Source organism: Orcinus orca, chromosome 3 (assembly GCF_937001465.1).
Source record: "Orcinus orca chromosome 3, mOrcOrc1.1, whole genome shotgun sequence".
Classification (NCBI taxonomy): Eukaryota; Metazoa; Chordata; class Mammalia; order Artiodactyla; family Delphinidae; genus Orcinus; species Orcinus orca.
In genome coordinates, this window is record NC_064561.1 from 60,388,707 (window position 1) to 60,415,280 (window position 26,574).

Genomic DNA, 26,574 nt, shown 5'->3' on the forward strand with positions numbered 1-26,574 from the left:
AGGCTGTGCTTCCAGGCTTAAGGATCTTGGTAGGGGCCTTAAGCCCACTTGCTTTTAGCATAGTCATTGTGCTTAGTATGTCAGAGCTGTTTTTCCTTCGCCTGTTGCCACTATCTTTCCCCAGTTGTTGATACAACTGTGGGTGTTTTATAGTGAAGTCAGTCTCTGGGTTAAATCTCTCGCTGCCACCTTGGTCGCCACCAGTCACCCCCACGTGCCCCACTGCAGCGGTAGGAGCAGCAGCAGCAGCAGCAGCCATGTGGCCGTTGCCTACTGCTTCCTCCTGGGATCATTTCTCATTTAAATTTTAAGCTGTTGATGACAGCAAAGTACTAGGAGATATGTTAATGTATGATGGAAAAAAAGGGGAAAGGGTTCCCCTGCATGGGAGGGAGACACACATATGGAAAGAACTAGTCCCTTCCTCATTAAATCCGATTTTACTCATCTGTAGAGTGGAAGGCTGAGCTCCATAATCTCTATGATACTGTCTGTCTGGCATCTGATGATTCATCCCCTGAAAATAGAATGAGGTTAAAATGGCTCATGCTGAGTATGAGTTTAGAAGTTGAAGGAAGGTAATCTTGTGTGCCAACCTCTTTTTTTACCCCCCTAACAATAGTGGATTGCTTTGAAATTCATTTCTTTCTTAATGAATAGGTCAACACATGTCTATTATATGCTGGACCCTGTGATGAACCTGGGAATGGCTTTGTCTATGAGAATCTGAATGGAGGGGTTTTCCCAACTTCCTTCAGGTCAAGGGTGCTCCTGGGCCAAATGCTCTGTAGATCACTGTGTTAGTTTCCCTGGGCTGTCATAAACAGGGTGGCTTAAAATAACAAAAATTCATAGTCTCACAGTTCTGGAGGCTAGAAGTCCAAGATCAAAATGCCAGTGGGTTAATTCCTTCTGAGGACTTTGAGGGAGAATCTGCTTCTCTCTCCTCTCAGCTTGGTGGTTTTCCAGCAGTCTTTGGCATTCCTTGGCTTATAGATACTTCACCCCGATCTCTGCCTTCATCATCATATGATGTTCCCCCTGCGTGTCTGTTCCTGTGTCCAAATTTCATTTTTCATAAGGATGCCAGTCATACTGGATTAGGATATACCTCATTACCTTAACTTGCTCATTGGCAAAGACCCTGTTTCCAGATAAGGTCACATTCACAGGTACTGCGGGTTAGGACTTCAACTTCTTTTGTTGGGGACACAATTCAAACCATAACAAGCACCCTTCCAGCCTTAAATAGCAACCCTGAGCCTTCCCTACAGAGAGTCCAAAATGTGTTCTCTTGGCTTTGACTTCCCATGGAATTAGGCTCAGAGCTCCTGAATACCATGAGACCATTAGTACAACCCAAGATTCCATTTGTGTTTCTGGCAGTCACCTCCCATCATGGGCTCATTAAGCTTGTGGTCAATTAAAAGGCCCAGATTTCTTTCATATTAGTTGACAAACCAGTTCATCATACCCAGTGCTTGAACAGCTGATTTATGAAACTAAGTACCAAACTTTACACAGATTCCTAAACAATTAAATTTTGAATGGCTCAAGTTGGTATCATGAGAACTTAAGTTATTAACAACTTTAGGTCCAGAAATAATTTCTTTAGTTGCCATTTCTCCATGACCCCAGGATCCAGTTAGAGGGCTATTTTGTTCAAGCAATTGGTTCCATTAGTCACAGGCCTGTAGCTCCTCGTAAGCATTCTATCCCAGCACTGGAGACTTACTTGTAAGGTCTCCTCAGGCACTGGTGCTGGAGGTCCCCAGATATGGCTGGAATGAGGGTGAGGTGAGTGAGGCACTTGCCTCAGGCACAAATTAATGCAAATATATCCATGATGAGCAAAATATCCAAATTTTAAATAAGGACCAGAATTAGAATGAGGTGAGTGAGGTGAATCATGCAAAAGCAGGGTTAGATACTATCTTTATTTAGAATTTAAATATTTTGTTCATTATGGATGTTTTGTATTCTGATTTTTAAAAATATTGCGTGAAAGTATTAGCTTAGCGTCCCTTTAAAATTTGCACTTTAGGTAAGTGCCTCACTCAACACACCCTGGTCCTGGCTTTTGGTCCAGGTGTGGATTCTTGTGGGTCAGAGTGGAGTCTGAGATCAGCCTCATAACTGGAAGTCAGGATACCTGGGTCTCATCGAGTTCTACTATTAATTACCTGTGTATAATTGAGTAAGTTACTTTCCCTTGGTGGGTCTCAGTTTCTCCAAATGCTAAATTATGTGGATAGAATATGATTTTAAGGTACAAACTAATCACAAGATTCTGTGATGCTAACCAGAGTTCTGACTGGGGGTTGGGAGACTCCCCTCTTTGAGCCTATCTGTGCTATTCACTGACTCTGTGACTTTGGGCAAGTCACTTCCCAGTTAAGACAGACAGACTTTCTTCTCTCCACTAGCTAGGGTGCAATTGAAATGATCTGCAAGGCTCTTTTGAGTTCTGTACTTCTCTGATCCTTTTTCTGTTTAAATGTAAACAAGAATATCCAAACACCATAAAGTACTGGCAACTAGGAACCAGTTGCAAGCAACTATATTTTATCAAAGGGACTTTCTTAAGAGCAAAGTTAGTTATTTGGCAAGATGTCAGGAAGCCTTCTCTACAGGGAAAGAGAATTCAGTGTCAAACAGGCAATATCTAAGTATTGTTTAATTTTGAAACACCCTCATTAGAAACTTGAGTTAGTGTGTTTTGCTGTTGAAGACGAAAGTACGGATCAGGGTACTGTATTTTTCATTGACATGTTGACATTTCATCCAGTGATGTGGAGAGGGCCCTCATGGAAGCTCAGTGTGAGTGTAACCTTGAGAAAGGCTCATGACTTGTGTGGAATTCTTTTTCCACAGAAAATGATAGGGACAACAAGACCTGCTCGTGGGGTTGCTGCAGAAATCAAGTAAGGTCTGAGTATAGATGGAAGTACAGTTTAAGCTAAAGAGTTCACATAAGTTATGAAATCTCATTCAAAATTACCAGAGGGCAATTTGAAAATGCATATCAAAGACGTTTAAAATGACTCAGTAATTCAGCCTCCAGGTATTATGTCTGGGGAACTAATAAAGAATATAGACAAAGATGTAGTTGCTGTGCATTTATTGCAGCACCTTTATAATGGAAACACACTAGCAAAAATGAGCTTTCTGGAATAATAATAGAAGATTGGTTGAGCATGTTGTAATAGCTCCATTTGGCGGAATGTGTTGAAAATGACTTCGTAGAAGCATATTTATTGACATACATAGATGCTCAGAACATATTGTTGAGTGAAAATTACAAAGTAGTATATATAGTGTAAGCCTATTTTTGTAAAAATAGGCATGGGTTATCTCTGGGTGGTGATATGATAAGCTTTATCCCCCCCTTCTTTTTGGTTTTATCTAAGTTTTCTGATTTTTCTACAATGAATATATATGACATAAAATTTTTAAAGGCTTTCTTAAAAACAGAGATATATTCAAGAGATTGTTCTTCTGAAAATAGTGTTGAGCACATGTTAAAAAAATTAATAAATATCAGAGGATTTTATGATTTTTTTTTTAGGAAATGTTAGTGTGGGATCTTGATCTAGAAAATTATATTCATTTTGCCCAAATTTTCCTGCTGTATATTCTTTTGCTGAGTCCTCTGCATATACTTATTCACTGATTCATTCACTGATTCATTCATTCATCTTGCCAACACGTGTTGAACACTTATCATGTCCTGGACAGTAGGCTAAATACTACAATCAGTGCTGCAATATGGTTGCATAATGATTGATTGGCCCCCTTGTTCTATTCTGTCTCAGTTTCCTCAACAGAAACTTCAGCCATCTCCAGAGCTCCTAGAGTTGGCATCACCATTCATTCCACTCCATATCAATTGTGTCATAGTTGCTGCTGATGACTACCTCTAGCTCCCCAACACCCTCTCCTCCCTAATGCCACTCCCGTCAAGTTCCTGATTTAATTCCTTCTTCTTTACTTTCACAACCATATCTTGATGCAAGCACTGTACATTTCCTTCTCCAGGTCATCTAATCTAGCAACCTCCAAGCTTTTTGTGATCAGACATACATCCTTAACCATAACATTTTTGACCACCCAAACGCAATGTATATATTTATAAATCATATGTGCCACTTTCAATCCATTTAGTAAGTATTAGAGTATTCATTTCTTTATGATTTTTTGAAACAATATAAACAGATATGATATTTTCTTCCCATGCTCCAGTGGATCATCTTGTAAACTCCCTGGAATGTTTGGAGACCTTTGCTCTACCTATAGTTCTAAACAGGACACAAAAAGTGACCTTCTTATGTTTTTATTTGTTATAAACTTAGTTACGAACTTTGGTAAGTTTACACTGGCCTCATATTAACCCAAAATGCCTGATCCCTGGATTCAAGGGCTATTACTCATTACATCCCTCCAAATAGGTCTTAGCTGGTTTTAAGCTGAAGTTGTTACACTGGGGTTTCCCAAGGTGTGTTTTATGTGAAGAGTCCTGCAGTTGAATAAGGTTGAGGAGCCCTGCCAACTTCAGCCCTGTTGGAGTCTACTTGCAAATGACCACCCTGAAGGTTCAGAGAAGGCCCTAGTAAAGAGGGAAAAGCAACATTTTCTGGACTGACTCGACCCTTTATTGTGTAACATTTATTCACACACCTTGAAACTACTGTTAGCATAAGATTCTTTGGGAAATACTAAGTTACACAGCTTACTGACTTCTGCCTACATCACCACGTATATATTTGCCATCACCAAGAATGGCTTCCTCCTTCTTATGTCTTTTCCTCACTAGGATCCATGTTCATCCCTTAATGAAATCATCCCAGATGGACCATGACAAGCCACAAAACTTTATTATTATTTAAGAAATCACCTGGTCTTTCATGGACAGCCCTGTATAACAATCAGTTATACATTAGTCTTTTAAAAGTACAGATTGTATATGTTATTTCTCTGCTCAGAATCCTTCAGTGGTTTCCCAAAACATGCAGAAGAAAATACAGCCTCCCTAGAGCCCCATGATCTGACCCATCTGCTTCTCCAACCTGATTTTCATCCCCTTCTTACATCTTTCTAGTCACACTGGCTTTCCCTCAACCGTGCCAGCTTACTCTTGTTTTGGGATCTTTGCACTTGCTCTCCCTTTCACCTGGGATGCTCTCAGTCCAGAACCCATGTGGATCACTCCCTCTCTTTGCTTAGGATTCTCTCACAGATCACCTTCACAGTGAGGTCATCCTGGACCTATGCACCTCAAGCCCCACTCCCCGCATTGGCTACTTTCTGACCCCATGCTCTGCTGCTTTTTCTCCATAGTCTTACCACTACCTCCCTTATGCCATACAATCATTAGTTTATTTATTTCTTGTCTTTATCTCCTACAAGAATGTAAGGCCCAAAAGGGAAGGGAATTTGGTTGCCTTCTTCATCACTCTATCCCCAGAGCCTGGAAGAATGGTTGGCACATAGTAGGAGTTCAAGAAATATTTGTGGAATAAGTGAATAAATAAAAATGCTTAGTCAAGGTTAAAATTCTGGTTGTTTGCATGATTTAGTGAAATAACTGGGCCTCTATTTATGTTTCTCTCCCATAGGGCTGTTTTAATAAATGGGACTGACTGATTATTTTTATTATTATACTCAGCTCAGTAACCCAACTACTAGACTATAAATTTGAGAAGAAAGGAATAGTATTTTATTTATCATTCCATAGCCCACTGACACAAGCACAGGACCTTAAGAATAAAAGGCACTGGAAACTTGATTCCTTCTAGTTCTGATTAGCACAACTCGCTAAAACTTGGAGATACGTAGCTTTCTTTAGAGTATTTCAGTTTGACAGTAATGAAAGCTTTATTATGTTTTTTATTATTTTTCAAGGCAAAATGCAATTTTAACCTTCAGCATGCCAACTTTGTTCTTTATGAAGAATCTATACAGTCTGAATGGCTCCTAAATACAGTTGTAGGTGTTCTTTGTTGTTGTTTGTATTGAATTTTAGGCATTTTCTGATTCGCAGGCAGTGGGTTAAAGGTACTGAGGCTGGAAAACCTTGGACTACACATTCACTTGACTTCCTTCGAAAAAAAAAGGAGATGAGAGGCCTTAATAAACATTGAGTTGAATTCGTTGGTAAACAGAAATGTGCCCAGCTCTAATATTCATTTCTGGTATGACAGTGGGCAAGTCACTTGACCACTTTTGCAAAACGGGTATAATGATAGTACTTGCTGCATATGGCTATTATGAAAATTAAATGAACAATGCATGTAAGGTGTTGGGCACATAGATATTACTCGTTCATTTTATTGTTTTTTCTGCACTGACTCCATTGCCTAGCACATAATAAGGATGGAGAAAACGTTAGCTAATATAATTATTAACTCAGATACCTCCTTTTCCCTAAAGTTTGCAGACTGATCCTTTACCAATCAATCAATGCATATTTTCAGAGGTTTTTCCTGTATTTGGCACTCTACAAGGCATTGTAAGAGGGTATGTATACATATGAGATATGTACTTGAGATGATTGTAAGTCAGGGAGAAAGCATAAATGTATAATATCATTTGAAAACTGGGAAGACTTGAAAATGGACTGTAAATGATGAGACGCCTGGATAAGTTATGCTCTGAAGGATAAATACTACTTGATATACAGGGAGAGGAAAGGGCTCTCCAACGATGGAGAACATAGAGAGGAAAGGGGCAAGATCCAAAAGGGAGAGGTGTGGTGACAAAGGAAGGGGGATTGATAGCCAGGAGGATAGTGAGACATGCAAGGAGAGATAAAGCCAGGGAGGCAGTATGGGAAGAATCATGGGTCTTGGTGACTATGAATGATTAAAGTAGAGGCAAAGGAAGAAGACGGACTATCAGGTTTTCAGCTTGGGCTACCAGAAGGGGTGGTGCTGTCTATAACTAGATGGGGGTCCAAGAGGAGGAGTGAGTGTAGGGTAGAAGAGGAAGTAAATGGCACTGTGAAGACGGAGAGTAGCTCTGAGATTAAGTTCCTGGGGAAGGTTGGAAGGAATGAGGAAATGGAGGATTTGGCTTAAGGAAAGAGATGTTTCCCAGAGATTGGAGGAGGGGTGGGGGGAAGATAATACCAGTGATTAAATCAGATGTGCATAAAAGTACATTGATAATAAGTATCATGTAACATGCCCTTGTCAAGTATTATCTCATTTAATGCTCATGGTGGTTCTATGAGACAAATTCTTTGAGGATTACATAAAGGCCAAGTAATAAAGGTTGCTTGTCCAGGGTCACACAAAACCTAAGAGCAGAGATCAGATTTAGATTCAGAGTCAGACTCTAGAATCCACTCCTCAAACCTTTTGCTGCCAGTTGTCCAAGGACAGGGAGGGCTATGATGCATGCAGGAGTGAGGCTGGGGTTAACTCAGGAATAAGTGATAGGCTGAGAGAAAAACTGGGAAGTGGCGTTGGGGAGAAAGGAGAGGCCAGAGTCCTGCGGGGTGAGTTGAGGATTGAAGGAAAGAAGTCGTCCAGAAAAATCACTGTGGGAAAGTATGTTGGATAGAAAAATGCGAAGGAAAAAGGAGGCCTGACTCAGAACAGCATGGGGATCTGTTCACAGTGGGGCAGAGAAAGTCATTTGAGGTGAAGCCTGGAGACACACGGAAGGCTTTCGTCCTCATCACCAGGGCAGCCTTTTAGAGTTCAGGGAAGGAGTTTTCAGTATCTCTCCTGTAGGCTGAACATCGCTCTTTCCTGAGTGGGTAACTCTGAGATCTGGATCTGCTTAGGGTGCAGTGAAGTTGTGGCTCTCTGTGGGTCTGAGAGGCAGAGCAGACCAAGATTCAAACTCAGCTCCTCCACCACTGGCTGTAGAGCCAGGGGCCAGGAATCCTTGTGCCTCGGTTTCCGTAACTACCCAGCACCCACTTCAGAAGAGTGTTGTTAGAATTAAGTAAAGTTTCTAACATAGGCTGTTGTAACTTCCCTAATGTATACATTACATCCTGAGAACTATAAATGGCTATACCAAATAAAGGGAAAAAAAGATTCAAACCATGGCTATTGGTTATTGGTTTAAAGAGAATTATATTCCAAAAACTCTATATAAGCTGTTGAACTTTAGGCATTATGTAGATATCATATATCACTATTATTACTTGCTGTAAGCCAAGTAATGATTTTTTTTCTAGACCCAGCTCATTGGGTTAGCCTTTTGCTTGTCCTTTTGCCATCTCTCTCATTCTGTTATTCACTTTTCACTGAATGACACCAGTTTACACAAAGTACTTTTCACTTATATTATCTCATTTCATTTTTAAAGCAAACCTATCAAGTAGATGCATTTATTAGTCCCATCTTATAGATGAGGAAGACTGAGGCCCACATACAGAAGGTGACTTCCTCAAGGCCCCATGAATTTTCTACCTCCAAAATCGTTTTTTTTTTTAAATGTGAAAATGACTCTGCCAACACCCCTCAGAAAACGGCTGTGTTGATAAAATAAGAGACGTGATTGTGCCTTGACCACATAAAAAGTGCTATAGTAGGTTGTGGGGTTTGGGAAGCAAGGATGGAGGACAGAGGAAACCAGGATGACTTGGCTTGGAATCCTGGCTCTGCCTACTTGGGCAAGTCACCTAACCTCTTTGAAATTCCATTTCCAGTTACTTATCATCTCTAATCCCTTAGCTTCTGAAAACATATAATAATCATTTTTACTAATGGAGTTGTTATGAGGATTAAAAGGCATAGTGCATCTGAGCATTGATCCTAGCCTAAAATACACTGAGTTAATTATGAATTCCTTCATCTTTTATTTCATACAGTCTCTCATTGGTCCACAAACCACCTATTTATCTTTAATGCAAGGAGGGCCCCTCCCTTGCCAGCTTCTCATAGATGTAGTAAAATCCCCTAAAGATTTTAGGAGCTTGGTCTAGTGGTTAGAAAGCAGAGTCTGAGTCACAAAGTCTGTTTCCAAAGTGAGTCACTTTGTAGCTAGCATTTTGCCTCAGCAAGAGTCAGCTGGGGAGGAAGGGAGACCCATCAGTGGAGTAGGGGTTAAGGATGGGACTTCTGCTTTCCATGGAGAGCAGCTCTGTAAAGACCAAGTGGTGTTTTACTGGATGAATTATTTCAGTTTATCATTGTTTCCATTGTTTACATGTTACCAGCTCCTTTCTTTTTACTCCTCAAAAACTTGCCCTTGGAAACATCAGTTGTACTTGCTGTGTGCCCCTGGCCAGGTCTCTTCCCCTCTCTGTGCCTCATTCTCATCTGTTAAGTGATGGGATTGTGTCTGACATCCTTAAGGTTCATTCTTCTTTGGCATTCAGACCCTCTGGGATGGGGAATGGAGACTCAGGTGTGTTCTTTCTGTGCCAAGGAAAAGAACATGACATGATCATCACACCCAGCTTTTCCTGGTCCCTGACACATCATCCTGTAATTTTTGACTGGCTCCCAGGGCACCTCATGCCAGAGAGTTATTTTCCATCCTCCCTACAGCTCTGCCATTCTCCTGGCATGAGGAAAATGGTGCTGGTGCTAGAGAGATACAGAATTTTCAGGGGGACAAAATACCCCAAGGGCTGCTTGCTTCTTTAAGCCCCCAGGTGATGGCTCAGGAGCCAGAGGGATGGCTTCAGCCTGAAACAAAACCATTCATCAGGGGTCATTTCCCATTTATGGCTGGTTGTTGTGGTTACCAAACAGATGGACATATATGGAATTGTATTTTCCCCTCTCTCTCAAGTTTTTAATAGTGAGGTGGGGCCATTGTAGGATTAGCTTAGAGCTGTGAGTCACTGGGTACAGGGCATGTTCCTATTTGTCTTAGCATTTTATTATTATTATTGAAGTGTGTGAGGCCCTGTGGATACTGAGCCCTAGCTCCACCACTTCTTCTCCTCCAGATGGCCTCCGTGTTCCCATATGCATCACGAGCATGATGAGGAACAGCTACGTAGACATTCAGTAATGAAAGACATGCCTGTTGAAGTTAGGCCAGATTTCTGCATACCTGACCAGTTTGCAGGCTTATAATAGTTGAAAAGATTGGAGAATTTTCAGAAAGGGGAAAATGGAGAGAACATTGAATTGGGAACCAGGAGTTTAAGCTCAATTATTAACCATTATATAAATTTGGGTCAATGATTTCACTACTTTAAGAGAGCAGGGTGATGGGGAGAGATAAAGAAAATAAAGTTCATCCAGTTTGCCAGAACCAATTAATTGGTAGTTGCTGTCTGATGTGGCATGCTGAGAATTATGGGGCATGATTTGGGCTCCAGGGAAGAAGACCCTCTAGGAAAGTGACAGCACTGGGACTCTGTGTGCAGAGCTGGGTTCAATTAGCAATGTCTACCACTGGCTCTAGGGGCAAGAGTGTCAGGGGGTGTCAGCCATTCAGGTACTAGATGATCTCTAAAGTCCCATTTAGCTCCAAACATTTCATAATTAGAAATTAAAGAAATAAACTTGTCCCAAATCTGTCACCACTTCAATTTTGTCAGTGGGACTTGATCACCAGGGTATCTAATTGTCAAATATAGCTATATTCCTGGAAAAGTGAATGTTTCTGGGACTTTTGTTACATGCACAGCACGCATTAGCTCTGAATAAGATTCCAAATAAGAACTATAAAGAACTTCAAGTCATCATAAAAGAGATGTCCTCTACAATTTTCAAGGGGACTGAACGTAGGGTGGATGAACAGCATGTGCAGTTTTAGAAACAAGTGTGTTCCTAATACTTACTGCTTTCATATTATAAACTTCAAAACACAACCTCCCCACCTCCGTTTCCCCGAAACCCCTTTCAAATCTTGACCCATGTATGGGGCATGTGTTTAGAAGGCATAAGAAATATTGCCAGTCATAAAGCTGAGGCAGCTTTTTGAGAAGAGTAAACGATGTTTGGATGCAGAGAGGGGTTGCTGGAGTGACAGAAAGTGAGGTAGGAGTCTTTGGTAAACACAAGCTCTAATACACCAACTAAATTTTTGGGCTGCTAAAAAGCTGAGCTAATCTTCGGCTAAATTAATAGACGTACAATAAGTGTAAAATTTCTCCATACTGTAACCTAGCAGATCTACATATGGGCAATTATACTCTTGTCTGAGCATCATGTGATCAGGATGGCGAGATATGTGGAACCACGTGTGATTGTGCACGATAGGAAAGTCAGGGAGAAGAGAACTGGGGAACCAGAGTTTTATTAGGGTTCCCTCTGGGTGTCTCCCATCTCAGCTGTCACCGCTCAGCCCCATTTCCTCCTTCTACAGTTGGGATTCCTCCACAGTGACATAGGCCGGGTTTTCTGGGAAAACAGACTGTAAGATGGAGATCTGTTTGGAGAGTTATTCAGAACATCAGCTGTGGAGAAGTGAAGGAAGTGGGGTGGGGTCAAAGGAAAAGTTAGGCTGCAGTGCTCTCACAACAATGGCCTTAGCCCACCCACCACGTGGGGGTCTGGAGCTGGGAGAGCTCTTCAGAATTGTCCTGGGTGGAGGCACAGGAGCCAGGTGTTTCTACTCTATATTAGCCAGTCACTGGATGTGGGCTGTCTGCACCTGGAGAGGGCATAATCATGCTCAAGACAGTTCCCTTAGCTCAGAGGAAAGACTCAGCTGTGAGCCTCCAGCAAGCAAAACTCATGGCATTTGGGGGAGTAAATGCAATGTATCAATCCTGAATCTGGTGGCACATCTGGTGGCCCATCACAGCATCCACTGCAATGAGGCCAAAGACATGGCTACCAGTAGCCCTAGATCTATACTTTCCTAGCCCTATGACTTCAGAGAAAAAAGAGTCTCAATTCTGGCTTTAGTTTTAAAAAGTCTTGGAGAAGACTGGGTTGGCTTGGGGCACCAACTCTGGCCAGACGTTGAGGAATTATGATTGACTGATTTTGAATGTGGTTGACCATTATGGCAAAGTGGATGAAACGGGTTAGCAGAAGAAAGAGTGATAGCAGTACTGTGGGGAGCAGCCAGCTTTTGTCATGTTACCTGTCCTGGGAATGAGGGAGCTCATTGGCTCTGCATAGCATTAGAAGGCAAAAAGAGAGTGAGTTCAGCTCCATGGAAAGTTAATTCTCTTTTAGTAATTAAAAATGCTTTCTAGGGAATTCCCTGGCTGTACAGTGGTTAAGACTCCATGCTTTCACTGCCAAGGGCCCAGGTTCAATCCCTGGTCAGGGAACTAAGATTCCACAAGCTGTGCTGTATGGCCAAAAAAAAAAAGCTTTCTGTGGGGAAGAAGCTCCATAACTAGAAACATTCCAGCAAAGGCTATATGCCTCTCTTTCCAGTACTCCGTAGAGAGATTTTCTATATTTGGATCACATCAGAATTAAATGAAGAACTTTAAAACGATACTGATTGCTGGGCTCTGTTATGAGAAGTTCTGATTCAGTAGGTCCAGGGTGAAGGGTCCATTCCAGGACTCTTGTATGTTTTAAAATCTTCATATTTGATTCTTATAAGCTGCCAGGTTTGGAAATCCCAGAATATGAAGCAGATATTAACAAAACTGCTCTGTTGAATTGTTTGAAGCACCAGAGGGAAGTATAGGAGGCAGGTAGAGACAAAGGAACTGAGTTTGCTTGTCCACCCTGTCACCCCGTTCTCATAAAGGTGATATCTAAGCCATCTATATGGGACAGAATTTAAAATCCACTATACTAAAATTTTAGACTACTAGCTCTAAAAACTCATTGACCCCCATGGATATTCCAGGTAAAATAAAGCAATAACTGTGCTCATTGTTCTTTACTGTTTCGGATAATTTTGCGCATTTCTGAACTGAACTTACTTGGTGAAAAGAGGTTTATTAGATCTGTCTTATTTGTAAATGTTTCCTCAGACTTGCATAAGGCACAACTAATTGTGGGCCCAGGAGTAAAGAAAGAAAAGCGAGTTACCTTTGGAAACTTTAGAATTATGACCGGTCTCTTCTGATTCAGCAGAGGAGATAATTTGGGAGTGACCGAAGATATTTTTCCTTCTTTAAAAAAAATGCATGCTTGCATAATACTATGAGGCAATTAAAAAAAACAAACTCTTTTGAAACTATTAAGCTGTTAACCCCTTGTCTTTGATATCTTCCTGTCATTATCAAGGTGCAAACAGAGATTTTATGCAGCTCTACATGGGTTTATGCAATCTATTTTATTTTTTCCACTTGGCATTATTTTATATATGCATCTTTATGGCTCTTGTATTTCTTTCTTTTTTGGCTATGTAGTATTTCATTGCCTTAATATGCCATGGTAGACTTTTATCTTACTCTAATTTGGGGTATTTGGGTAGTTTTCATTTTGTCAGTATACATTTGGGTGGTTTCCTTTTTGTCACAGTGCATTGCGTTGCCATGTACCATCTGGTACCCGTCCTCACCTGTAACTGCCCCACTTCCAGAATTCCTAACTTTGAAGCTCCTTTCCCTGACTACAAATTCTCTCTGGTCACTATTGTCATGTAAGGTTTTTAGCTTTAGTACATAAGGATTGCTTAAGAAATATCAGCTATTATGATAATGACTGTGATGATAATCATGATTATTGAATTCAGGGTCAGTGTCTTACTCATTGTTACCCAATTCACTACCCAAGAGTGTCTGACCCACAGACATCCCATCACAAAGTTATTTGCTCAATGAATGGATGATTTTAATATTATTTTTATCAAATGTTCTTTCTCATGTTAAATAATAATCCATTTTACCTTTTTTAATATAAAAATATCACAATGAATTCCTGGAAGACAGAAAACATATCTTATTTTTCCTTTTATTCCCAATACCAGTCTGATTTCTGTCAAAATTTGATAGAGAATTTTATCAAAACTCTTTTTGATGGTTTCTGCTTTCCTTTACTGTGTTAGTAGTTTTCTTTGAATTTTTCCAGTTTTGTTATGATAGGATAAACTATATTTAATCACAGATAATGAGAATAATTTTCTTACTATATGGATGAATTCTATTTGCATAGATTCAGTTTAGAATAGTCTCATAATAAAACGAATTGCTTTAACAATTTTCTTGTTATTTATGAACAGGGAGTTTTCTAAATGAAAATTTGAAAGAAAAATTTCCTGTAACACCAATTATCTTTTTGTAATAACATTAACAGTTCTTTAAAAAATTTTCCAACTTTCTCTTGGTTTTTTAGTAAGTTTACACCTCTTTATTTCTTTCTGGTCACTTTTGGTCATTTTTAGTTTTGTAAAGGCTCAACCATGTCACTGTAAGTTCAAATATATTAGCATGACACTGTGAATAATACTAACACTAACTTCTTAAGGCACTTTTCCCTTAATAATTAATTTCCTTAATAATTAAGGAAATAAGTAAAGTAGTAGTAATGCATGCATATATTTAAATAATTCAAGATATAGTTTTTAATGAAAAATAACAATTCTCTGCCCTACATATTCATATCTTAGCTCCAGTTCCCAGAGCCAACCACTTTCAACTCTTCTAACTGTAACCTCTATTATCTACTTCAGTATTTCTGCATAACCTACTTATGCTGCCATTAGTTTTTCAGGTAATCTACATGTGTCTTAGTTCTGCTCTATTCTCACTCTCAGAAATCCTGGGACCCCAATTCCTGGGTGGCTGGTTCTGCAGCTGCCCCCTCCTTCCAAGATTTTGTGGGCATCCCATGTTGGAGACTGTCTTCTCTTCTTTTTGACTTACTACTTTAAAAAAATATCTTGTCTTATCTATTTAGTAGGTGTCAGGAGGATATAGAGATAAAGCATATTCACCACTTGCCATGCTTAACTACTAGTCTCTAATAACTTTTTAATGAATTCAGTTAATTAATTAATTAATCATGATAAATAAACTAATCTCCGTGCTCAAAATTCAGAAGGTATAAAAAGTTTTAGAGTGAAAACACTCCTTTTACCATGGCCCCTGGCCGAACAGTTCTCTGCAACTAATGTCAGTGGTTTCTTGGACAGCCTTCCAGAGATACATTATGCATGTATGTGCAAATATATGAATGTTATTTAGTCCCTCTATACACAGAATTCTGCACACTGCTTTGTTCCCCTCACTTAGCAATACGTCTTGGAGAACATTTTTTATCTTTATATAAGGAGTTTATTTTTTAGTGGCTACATAATATACCATGATTTATTTAAGCAGTTCCCTGTTAATGTTCACTCATATATTTTCTAATATTTTGCTCTCATGACCAGTGCTGCAGTAATTAACCTTGTTTTTTTGTCATTTTGTAAGTCTGTTAATTGATTTGTAGGATAAATTCCCAGAAGTACAGTTGCTGGGTCAAAAGTACACCCATTTGTCATTTTGTTAGTCTGCTAAATTACCCTCCAGATAAGTTGTATAATTCACATTGTTCATTTTGGCAAAGTTTTAACGTGTATTTTTCTCATTACGAGTAACGTGGGTCATCTTTTCATATAATCAAAGCCACTTGAATTTCCTTTTCTGTGAATATTTCATCTATTCTTTGCCCACTTTTATAATGAGTGTTGTTCTTTATCATTTTTCAGAGGCTCTTTATATGTTAAGGAAACAACATGTGGTTGATCATATGAGTTGCATTTTTCCCAGTGTGTCATTTGTCTTTTAATTTTGCTCATAGCTTATTTTGCTGTGTAGACATTTTAAATTTTTATGTAGTCAAACATCAAACCAAATTAATCAAACATCAAACCAGAGAGGATTTTTTACAGGCCTTGAAACCCAGTGGAATTTGCCCCTTGGGTTTCAGACTCACTTGGGACCAGAGACCACTTTATTCCTTCCCATTTCCCCCAGTGGGAATGGGAATGTCTATCCTATCCCCATCCCTGCATTTTGGATCCAAGCATATAACCTATGTTCTAGTTTTGCAAGACCACAGATAGAGAGAAATTTTGTCCCTGGATGGATGAAACCCAGAATCTCATTCAGGCTTGATTTGAATAATTTAGATCATGAGGTTTGGGACTTTTTGAATTGATGAGATTTGAGACTTAGAGTTGATGCTGGAATTGATTAAGACTTTAGGTGACGTTGGGGTGGAATGAATGTATCTTGCATGTGTGATGCACATGAATTTTGAGGGGCCGGAGGATAGACTGTGGTGGGTTGAATAGTGTCTCCCCCAAATTCATGTCCACCTGCAACCTCAGAATATGACCTTATTTGGAATAAAGATCTTTTAAGATGTAATTAAGGTGAAGGTTGAAATGAGATCGTACTGGATTAAGGTAAGCCCAAAATCCAATGAGAGTTTCCTTATAAGAGACAGAAAAGGAGACACAGAGAAGAAAGTGATGTGAAGATGGAGGGAGAACTTGGAGTGATGCATTTATAAGTCATGGGACACCACAGATTGCTGACAATCACCAGCAGCTAGGAACGAGGTGTGAAACACTGTCCTTAGACCCCAGAAGAAATCAACCCTGCCAACACCTTGATATTTTAGACTTCTGGCCTCCTGAACTGTGAGAGAATAAAGTTCTGTTACTTTAAGCCACCCAGTTTGTGGTAACTTGTTATGACAGCCCAAGGAAATGAATAAACACTAACCTGGAGTATAGGAAAAGGCAGAGAGCTGGCAGTGTATGGGAATACTGAGGGATGATGGTTAAAATCATGGCAATTTATAGGTTCACTCATTTGACAAATATTTACCCCCTGAAACATCTGAACTCCTCTTTGGTGCATATCTTGTATATACTGGGATATACTGGGATATATTTATTACAGATATATTTATTACAATATGCTCACATCCTGGGATGCCTAGGTTGAGAAGGGCAAAAAGATGAGATGGTGAATCTTAGGAAATACCATAAGTAGAGCAAGCCTCAGGGAAGAGTTGAGGAAGGAAACAGAGAAGTGGTTGGGGACACAGATGGAAGACTGTGAAGGAGCTTTATCACTGAGGTCAAGAGGGGAATGGTTGGTGGTGGAAACTGCTGAGGGGGCCGTTTTGAGTTGGGAAGCCTTTTGGATTAGACCGTTGAGGTCACAGATGACTTATAAGAATGGTGAGAGCCTTGAGAATCAGAGTTAATGTGTTAAGGTGCCATTTTTTCAGAATCTCAGAACTAATATCTTCCTCACAGGTTGTCTTTTATTATCTGTCAATTCATCCCCCACAAAACATAGGCCAGTACTGCACCAGGTACAAGTGTACAATGAGGAACAAGAGGGCATGGTCCCTGCCCTCTTGGAGATTAAAGTGCATTCAAAGAAACAATATTAACCGATACAATTATGGAAAGTATTATTTTATTTCACCTGCAACAAGTGTTATGAAGGAAAGTGCATTGGGAACATATGAAAGGCCAATCTTACCTAATTTTCTGGGGGAACTGAATGAAGTAGCTTGTCATGGGAGCATGTGGCATATCTTATGCTTAATATGCACCAACTGATACTAAAAGAAGTCTTTTTGCTTTAAAGCTGAAGAAACTTAGGCCCAGAAAAGTTCAATGACTTGCAGTGTGTTGTTAGAAAAGCCAGGATTATAATTTAAATCTTAGTCCTCTTTCGTGTTCTTCTCTAAACTATACTAACTCCCATAATCACACAAACACACGCACACGCAAGTACGAATCTCTACCTATATCTATATCCACATCTATATCTATTTCTGTATACACATATATGATGTATCACTTATATTATTAAAAAGTATAGTTTATGAAATATGAGTCAGTTTAAATTTTGGATTGCACCCATACGTGAAGAAAACATTGTATATAATCCTGTCTCTTTACCTATATTGTCATTGGCCACCCAGGTTCTTTCTAGAAATGGATGAGTTATACATCATTAATTATGGAGTGGTTATTTTATCTGTGGCCTGGGGATTCTCAGCTCCTGAGCCTTTAGGAAATACTCCAGTGATGGTGTTACCTTTGTTGGGGCTATCTGTGTCACAGGCTTCCCTGCAGGGCTGGAGAGGATTTTCATGGTGAGAAAATTTTATTTACTTGCACAGCCCTCACCCCTGGTGACTCTCATGGCTCCATTGCCCAGATGTCAGTTATGACGGTCTCTGCAGGCCAGCCAGGGCTCCTCATACTCAGTGAAGAGGTCTGCTCTCTAGCATTTACAGCCTCTCCTCTGAGTTGGGGCCACTCAGGAAATCCATGTTTACGTGTACAGGCAGTGCCTTCTCTTCACTGTAATGTTGTTCTGGAAAAAGCAGTTGAAAAGCAGATTGCCAAACAGCAGGTTTAATTTTCCCAATAATGTTATCATTGGTTCTTTGTTGGTGACCAAGGATTCTGCATCAAACCAGTCAAGAGGAAGACCAAAAGCAGGTCTGAAAAGCAAAGGTACAGCTATCAACCACCACTAATATTTGAGGTTAATACGTTATGCTTACTTCCAAATCTGGAAAAACAATCATAAATAGATTGTGTCCATTGATTATTGCAAGGGGCATCTTATGCCGTAAGTAATACATGCAGGACATGAAATTTAACCTATGTCATTAGGCTGACAATATTTTTCTTACTGTGGAAAGGGAGAAAGCAAATGAATTTGGGGACCAGGTGCATCAACTGTGAATTTTGGCTTTATTACTTCTAGCTAGATCACTTAAAGTTAAATCTCTTCTGAGACTTTTTTTCTTCCTCTGTAAACTGGGAATGATTTCTACACTAAGGGCATATTATGAAGATTTAAAGAAAGTAAAGAATGTAAAATATCTAGCACAGTGCCTAAGTATTTTTTTTTTTTTTTTTTTTTTTTTTGTGGTTCGCGGGTCTCTCACTGTTGTGGCCTCTCCCATTGCGGAACACAGGCTCCGGACGCGCAGGCTCAGCGGCCATGGCTCATGGGCCCAGCCGCTCCGCGGCATGTGGGATCTTCCCGGACCAGGGCATGAACCCATGTCCCCTGCATCGGCAGGCGGACTCTCAACCACTGTGCCACCAGGGAAGCCCCTAAGTATTGTTGACATTCAACAAATATTAATTTTCTTAACTCTGCATTTTCCCTTTATTTTTCAAATGTAGAATGTCTGGAGGATGGTTTGAATGAGTCAGATCTCTGACAAAAACTACTTTGATAATTTTGAATGTCTTGTGGGAAGAATCTTTTTAAAAGTACTAAGCTAGTTGTTTTTTTTTTTTATCTCAAGTTACCCCTAACAGTTTCTACAGTTTTTATAGCCCATGGTTAAATAATACATAATCTGATAGGAAAACACTGTTAATTTGCAAAAAGAAAAAAAAAAAACATGAGAGGGAAAAAATATTTCTTGAATCTGGATTTTACATGTAAAGAGCCAAGCCAGAAAAGTCCCAGCAAAGATTATTTATCGACCATGGATTAGAAGGATGGAAATAAGAAATAAGAGCAACTCCTGCCATACCAGGGCAGGGGTGGGAGGCATGTGGAAATACCCCAAAAGGTTTAGGAGATAGCAGGTAATAGATGCTAGGAAGTGGCATGGGAAGGATGTAACTTCATATTTGGCAAGGTGCATAGCATTTATGTCCATGTGGCAGGACAGTGTAGAGAAGCAATGCCAAAGGGAGATGCCTGGGTGAGTGGGGTGGGTGCGGGAGGAACCCTGATCACTTCAGCTTGGTGAGAGTTTCCTGGGCCCCCAGAGAGAAGTGTGAAAGAGTTGAGTGTTTTGACAGACCAGAGGGACTGTGGTTGGGCTGAGAAGGTCCTAGACTACAGACATCTTATGATCAGAGTCCATAGTCAATGGACATCAGTAGTGGAGGCCAGTGCCATGACCTCAAATCCAGTTTGGGGAATCATATCCAGCTGATACCAGTGGAGGGTGCCCAGAGTCTGGGGCCAAGAAGGTCAGTTAGGTTCTGGATTCCAGCCTCCAGATTTGATATTCCTCACTCCCTAACCCAAAGATGCCATGCTTGGGAGCTACCCCGCTTTCCCCTAGATGCCACTGCAGGACAGAAGGGGAGTGGAGAACCCTGAGTGGGGTAGAATAGTCCTGATACAGAAATTGAAATATGCATTGCTTCAGCTTATACCTTGGTGGTAAAAAAAACTCCTAAGTTTAAAAAAAAAATTAAATTTCTGAAAAAAGTTTTTTGGAGGGAAGGAGCATTTAGAAAGAAAATTAAATTCTGTTAGAAAAGTAGGGAATTCCCTGGTGGTCCAGTGGTTAAGACTCCAACCTTCCGGGCTTCCCTGGTGGCGCAGTGGTTGAGAATCTGCCTGCCAATGCAGGGGACACGGGTTCGAGCCCTGGTCTGGGAGGATCCCACATGCCGCGGAGCAACTAGGCCCGTGAGCCACAACTACTGAGCCTGCGCGTCTGGAGACTGTGCTCCGCAACAAGAGAGGCCGCGATAGTGAGAGGCCCGCGCACCGCGATGAAGAGTGGCCCCCACTTGCCGCAACTAGAAAAAGCCCTCGCACAGAAACGGAGACCCAACACAGCCATAAATAAATAAATAAAATTTAAAAAAAAAAAAAAAAGAAAAAAAAAAAAAGACTCCAAGCTTCCACTGCAGGGGGTACGTGTTTGATCCCTGGTCAGGGAACTAAGATCCCACACGCTGCACGCTGCGCGCTGCTTTTTTGTGGCCAAAAAAAAAAAAAAAAAAAAAAATCCATTCCTGGCCATTTTGATTTTTTGAGTATAATTTTTATACCTGCTCCAAGCATAGGACTTCATTCCTCCTAAGCTGATCAGCAAGAGGAGGATATCCAAACCCTTCATGAGTATAGTGCATAGCATCTTTTAGTATGAATGCCTGTTTACTTGCCTGTCTCCCCCACTAACACGAAGGAACCTGAGGCCATAACTGTATGCTGTTCACTTTCCCCAGTTTGGATAGGACTTGGCATATGGCAGGTGCTCAATAAATATTTGTAGAATCATTTAATGTCACTGGCTTTATTGCTGACACATGAGATAGATGTGCCTTTTAAAAAATAACTGGTAGGAATCTTTTGCATGACCAAACTGTACACAAATGCATCTATAAACATATATTAAAATCGAACCAGTCTCATATTAGGAAGGCTGAATTGAATGGAGCAAAGTGACCATCCTGTGTAAGCAATGAAGTTCCTAGAAATCACAGTGCTTTTTACAGAACAAGATTGCATATTACTATGTTAAATTTAAAATTAAAAAAAGCATTCAAGCTGTGCTAAATCAGATGTCATCTTATACTTGATTCTAGTATTGACCAGAATTGTAGGAACCAACAAGTATAAAATAACTAATAAAATTCAGAAAGTTCTGTTTACTAAATATAAGTGCTTTGCAAAGTACAGTAGGCAAACTAGTGGTGGAATATGGATAATTTTAGAGGCACATAGATGAACATCTTAATAGTTATTTGTGTGTTTTAATGAGTATTAGAAAAAATATGACCAGCACAAAAGCCCCATGATACCACAAATCTTATTGCTTTGGGTGAAGCTAAAGTAGATATCTGAGTATAAGAGGTGTGTTGATTTGAAGAACAATGTGAAGTAAAGAGTAGCACAGGAGGTACAGTTTTGGCAAAAGGCACAAAGGAAGCACTGAGATCACAGAGGTTTGGCATGCCCAACATTAACTGTTTTTATTAAAAAAAACTTCAATTATTTCCCAGTTGGTTTATTTTGAAGTGGATTAGACAGAGTGGATGGATTGCCTGCTTTGTAGTTTCCTGGTTCTCATCAGGGGGTAATTTCCCCTGATGGAGCAAGTCAGGGGGCTAGAATCCTCATCTCTTACATGCAGAGGTTGGACTGAGCCAACAGTTTCGAGACTATATTCCTTAAAACTAGGGTTCCATACTTCCTGATTTGCCCAGGGCAGTCTCAGTTTACATCGGTTATCACAGCATAGTTATTAATGGAGTCTCTTTTCATGCTCAAGTGTCCTGATTTGGCAATATATCATATGGCCCCTTTACTTGGAGCCAACTCAAAGCACTCCAAGCAGTGGGTACAGGGCTGGGCATTAAGCAACATGAGCAGGCATTGCTCAGGAGCCCCTATTTCACATGGAGCAGTTATACTTTTATATGGTAGGGTTTTGCATAAGATCTCATTTGGGGGACAAAAAGAGGATTATAAAAATAACAAAAACAAAAACTAAAACTGCTTCACAAAATGAACTTCAAGTTCCTTTCTCTCTCCAGCTCAGTTTGACTGAATTCAGTGTATTCAGTCCCTGTGGGGCTGTCTGGAGATCTGAAAGTGAATGAGAGTGCAGTGATTTGCATCACTGTGTGCAAAGTCTCAGGAAACAGCAGGCTAACTTTCCAGTCCACTGTCAAGGAGGAGAAATAGCAGAGCATTGTAGTGTTGGCTTTTCTCTCCTAATCGCACTTCTTTTGATTCTAGGTGTCGCCAGCACCAATAGACTGAAGACGTCTGCAGAACATCAGGGTTCTTTCTTCACAGTTAAAACTCAGGTAACATGGCTTTGTGAGATTAAGATAATCTTAATCTCAGGACTTCTTTGATATTTCACATCTCTTTTTAAACATCAGTATATAAAGCTGTATTTCATAGGCCACAGGGGATAAAAATAGGGTCATGACAACACAAGACAATGTGTCTCTGGCTCTGCCTTCTCTATGGAAACATCAGTTGCTCTCAATTTTTTCTGTACAGTTTTAGGAGTCCCCAAGAGGAGTCTTCCATGTAATTCAGAGACTGGCTGTCCAATTGGCCAAATGGGGTCTGCCATTTCTCTTGTTGTGTTGATGTCTCGTTGCTAGTGTCCCTGCTGGTGGCAGTTATGCTACCAAGAGGGCGGGGGTGGAAAGAGCATCAGCATATGATATCAGATTCTGCTCACACAGAGTCATCATACTTCCATCATACTTTCATCATACTACCAGAAGACTCTGGCTTCAGGTTGCCTAGAACAAAATCCTAGCTTTGCCATTTGGTAGTCATCCAGCTCCTCAGACATCAGTTTCCATGGGTGAGACAATTGATACCTGCTTGACTGGGCTGTTTAAGAGAGACGATTGTGTAGAGTTTAGTACTTTGCCTTCATTAAATGTTAGTTATTTCTCTTATTACTACTATTGTTTTGAGTCACTCCCTCCACCCTTCTCTGGACCACTTCTCAGAATACTTTTTAGTGTCTCATGTAAATAAGTTTCTGACAGACCTGCCGCATAGTTCTTTCCCTTGAGTCCTAAAGAAAACACAGCTTAGGCTTAAGCTGTGTGTCTGCAAATAATTGATTAAATTCCAATCATTTAGAAGTTGAGCTAAGTATTTAAAAAGGTACTTTATTACATTTATTATATAAATTAACTTATTTGTTTATATTATTAAACAGATGATACAAGCACATGATATATTTAGGCAATACAAAAACATTTCCAGTGAAAAATGTACCTCCTCCTCTCTCTATATCCTCAGCCTCACTGCCTTGAGGCAACTGACTTCAGCAGTTTCTTGTATGTTCTCCCAGAAGATTTTATGCACATACGCTGATGTACATGTGTGATTGGAACAGGTCTGGGTTTGCTTCATCATTTTAGTGTAATAAAAGTCTCAGTTGCCAAGTACGAAGATTGATAGTAAATGAAATCTGTCATGCTTGAGGGATTTGCCTTCCTTAGGGTAGTGTAAGACTCTTAGGAGGTTAAAGGCTATGGGAAGTGAGGAAAGCTGGGTCCTAATAACAGTGCCGGCGCCCACCATTATGACTCCTGCTGTGGCTGCTCCATGCTGCTGGCCATTACTGGTCCTGCACATGGGCTCGGAGGTGGCTGTCATACCCTTTCTCTGCACTGAGCCAGGCTCAGCTACAGAGACCTTCCCTGCTTCTCTCAGGAACATATGGCTTAGGGTCTATGATCCATAGATATTTAGCAGTCAGTATTCCAGAAAGTTATCTGTAAAAACCTGTGAACCGCTACAATATTACTTAATCTCAGATAAGCTATCTCTCAGTTGGAGCTTTCCTTCTCTTTAATGCAAAGCCTGAGCTTCCATCCCTTCTGGAAACACTCAGAAGTATCCCCTACATGCCTAGAAAGGGCTGGTGGGATTTGTCTTCCCTAATCCAACAACTTTTGATTTTGGCTGTAAAACCAAGAGCTCCTGACAATCCTGTAGAGCAAGAGTGCCGTAAAATCCTGTCTGTGAGAAGAAAGATGTATTAGGAGCAAGGAATACAAACACAGAGACAGTTATTCCCTTCAAGTAGTTTACTGTCTAGAGTAGAAGAAAGACAAATGAAAGATTTTAAGCAGTGTGCAAAGCATCAGCGTAAAAGGATGAACAGATACAGTGAAACAGTGGAGATCTCAAAATTAGATTTGGGGAACATCCTGGAAGCTTCGTGGAAGAAGTGATGCATAGGTGCAAAATTTTTAAAACATCGTTTAAAAATAAGGCATTTTTGTGTAGCATGAAATGTTCAGACATCAGTTATATAAACTTGAGCTGGAATTCTGGGCTGTACCATTTGTCAGTTGTGTGACACTGGGCAGGTGATATGCACATTCTTTTAAAGTTTTGTTTCATCATCTATAAAATAGTGATGAAAATAGTACTGATTTCATTCTGTTATTGTGAAAATAACATAAAGCACATACAGTTCTTAATCTAGTGTCTGGAACATATTTACTATTCAGTAAATAACTATTTGTTATTACTTTTATTGTTATTATTTCACACATTAATCAGTATGTGATCTAATCAGATTTTCTAAATATTTGGCCTTCTCTGTATTTTCAGAAATATTACAGAAATGCTTCATTCTTTTATCAGAGGAGGTTTTGGGGTAGAGGTCACAAAATGCACTTGGGTGTATGAGGAATCTATGAGAAGGTGCCAGAGAGGAGGCTGTGTGGGACCCTGGGTGAATGCCAATCAATCGGGATTTTAATCTGGAAACCTCCCTGTAATTTGGAAATGACTCTGGAAGCCAAGGTGGGAAGGGGTGGGGCTGCTCTGGGATTTCAGCATCCCTAACTACTTCAAATCTCTTCCCAGCTTGAGTGCATTGCAACATCAACAATGAGGCAGGCGCCTACCCCACCTTCTCTGGACTATCTTCTCCATCTCCAGAAAAACACAAACAGAATGGAAGGAAGGAAAAGGCACAATGGGCAAAACATTAGGAAACACTTTCCTTTTAGAGTTTCTGGCAGCGAGCAAGCTTTTCTGTTTTGGGGTACAGTTATTTGGACATTTAAAATATCATAGGGTCATAGAAGGAAAGCTTTATGGAGATCTGACAAGACTAGTCCATCTGTCGATTTTATAGATGAGAAAACTGAGACCCAGACAAGTCCACAGAGGAAATGAAAAGAATCAAAGTTGATGAGATCTGGAATCAATTATCTGAGGGGTTTCTAGAGGGAAATAGCAAAAGGCTGACTGAGGACCAATGGGTGGTAATGTCAGGGGACACATTTTGTTCAATAAAGAAGGTTAATAACTTTCAAAGCTGCTCAGAGATAAAAAAGGATACCTTGGGAGGCTAGGCCACCACCTAATAGGAGTGTTTCAAAAGTTGTAGGGTGGAAGTGGTGAAGAGAGAAGAGGAATAGTGGGTCTGATGACCCTCTAAGAATCCTTTCAACTCTGAGCTTCTAATGTGTTTAAAAGCAGCCAAAGAACGTTAGGATCCTTTTTACTTGGTGATCCAGTAATTTACATTTCAGTAAATTCAGTACATTTCAGGTACTTTCAGTAAATACAAATAAACTTACCTGTATTTCTGGCTAACCCATGTTCTAGAGGTGGGAAATAGTAAAGAAGGGCATTTGGAGTTGAAACACTTATTGTCTGTATGCTTTTGGGAAAATCACTGCCATAGTCCCTGTGTCCTCATCTGGAAAACAGTTGTGTTGACTGAATAATGTAGCATATGTGAAAATGCTTTGCTAAATTGCTGAAATGATTAATAATATTTAAAGATGGAAAATAGCAGTGAAATATAGGACCACACAGGTTAAGACTTCTGTGTGCTGAAACTATTTATAAATATAATGATTTTCTTTCATAGCTAATTCAGGGCATAGCTAGAATTTCAAATGATTCATGACTTTTGTGTGTGTACAAACCAGAGATAATCCCCAGGTTTCCAGGTGAGAAGTTTTCTCTAGCTAGGAGGGAGCTAGGCAAGTAGGTCACCTTACAAGAGAGGAACTCTTGTAATCAGCTCTAGGATGACCAAAGTTTGTTGTGGCAGAAACTTCTTTAAAGTCTTTATAGTTAAGTTGAAATTTAGATTATCTTGTCCAATAATCTGGAGCAAACACCCTAGCTCCACCAGTTATTAGTTAGGATAACCTTGGCCAAGTTATTTCAACTCTTTGAAAGTAGATATCCTCATCAGTAAAACATAATGGTTGTAGAATAGTGCCTGGAACATAGTAAAGTTTTAATAATTATAAGTGGTTGTTATTATTATTGTTGTTGTTGTTTATTTTATTATTAGAAGTTAGTGCCCAGAAAGGAGTCAGGACTTGTCCAGGGCCACACAGTGAGGTGTACACTATGAATAAAATCCATTTTTTCCCCTTGCAGATTATTTCTTTTTTCAGTACAGCCCCTTTGCTTTCTAGCTAGCAATCTGTGTTCATAGATTTCAGCTTGTAGAGGCCATTAAGCTACTGATC

At 40.0% G+C, this 26,574-nt stretch overlaps 1 protein-coding gene across 3 annotated transcripts in view; it reads left to right on the forward strand.

Annotated features, from left to right (window-relative positions):
- HTR4 (5-hydroxytryptamine receptor 4) overlaps window positions 1-26,574 on the forward strand; it is a 322,803-nt gene that overhangs the window by 23,349 nt on the left and 272,880 nt on the right. For all 3 annotated transcript variants that reach the window (XM_049708053.1, XM_049708054.1, XM_033406830.2), the window contains exon 2: window positions 22,319-22,389. The gene's annotated coding sequence lies outside the window, so the exon portion shown is untranslated. The remainder of the gene's footprint in view (window positions 1-22,318; window positions 22,390-26,574) is intronic.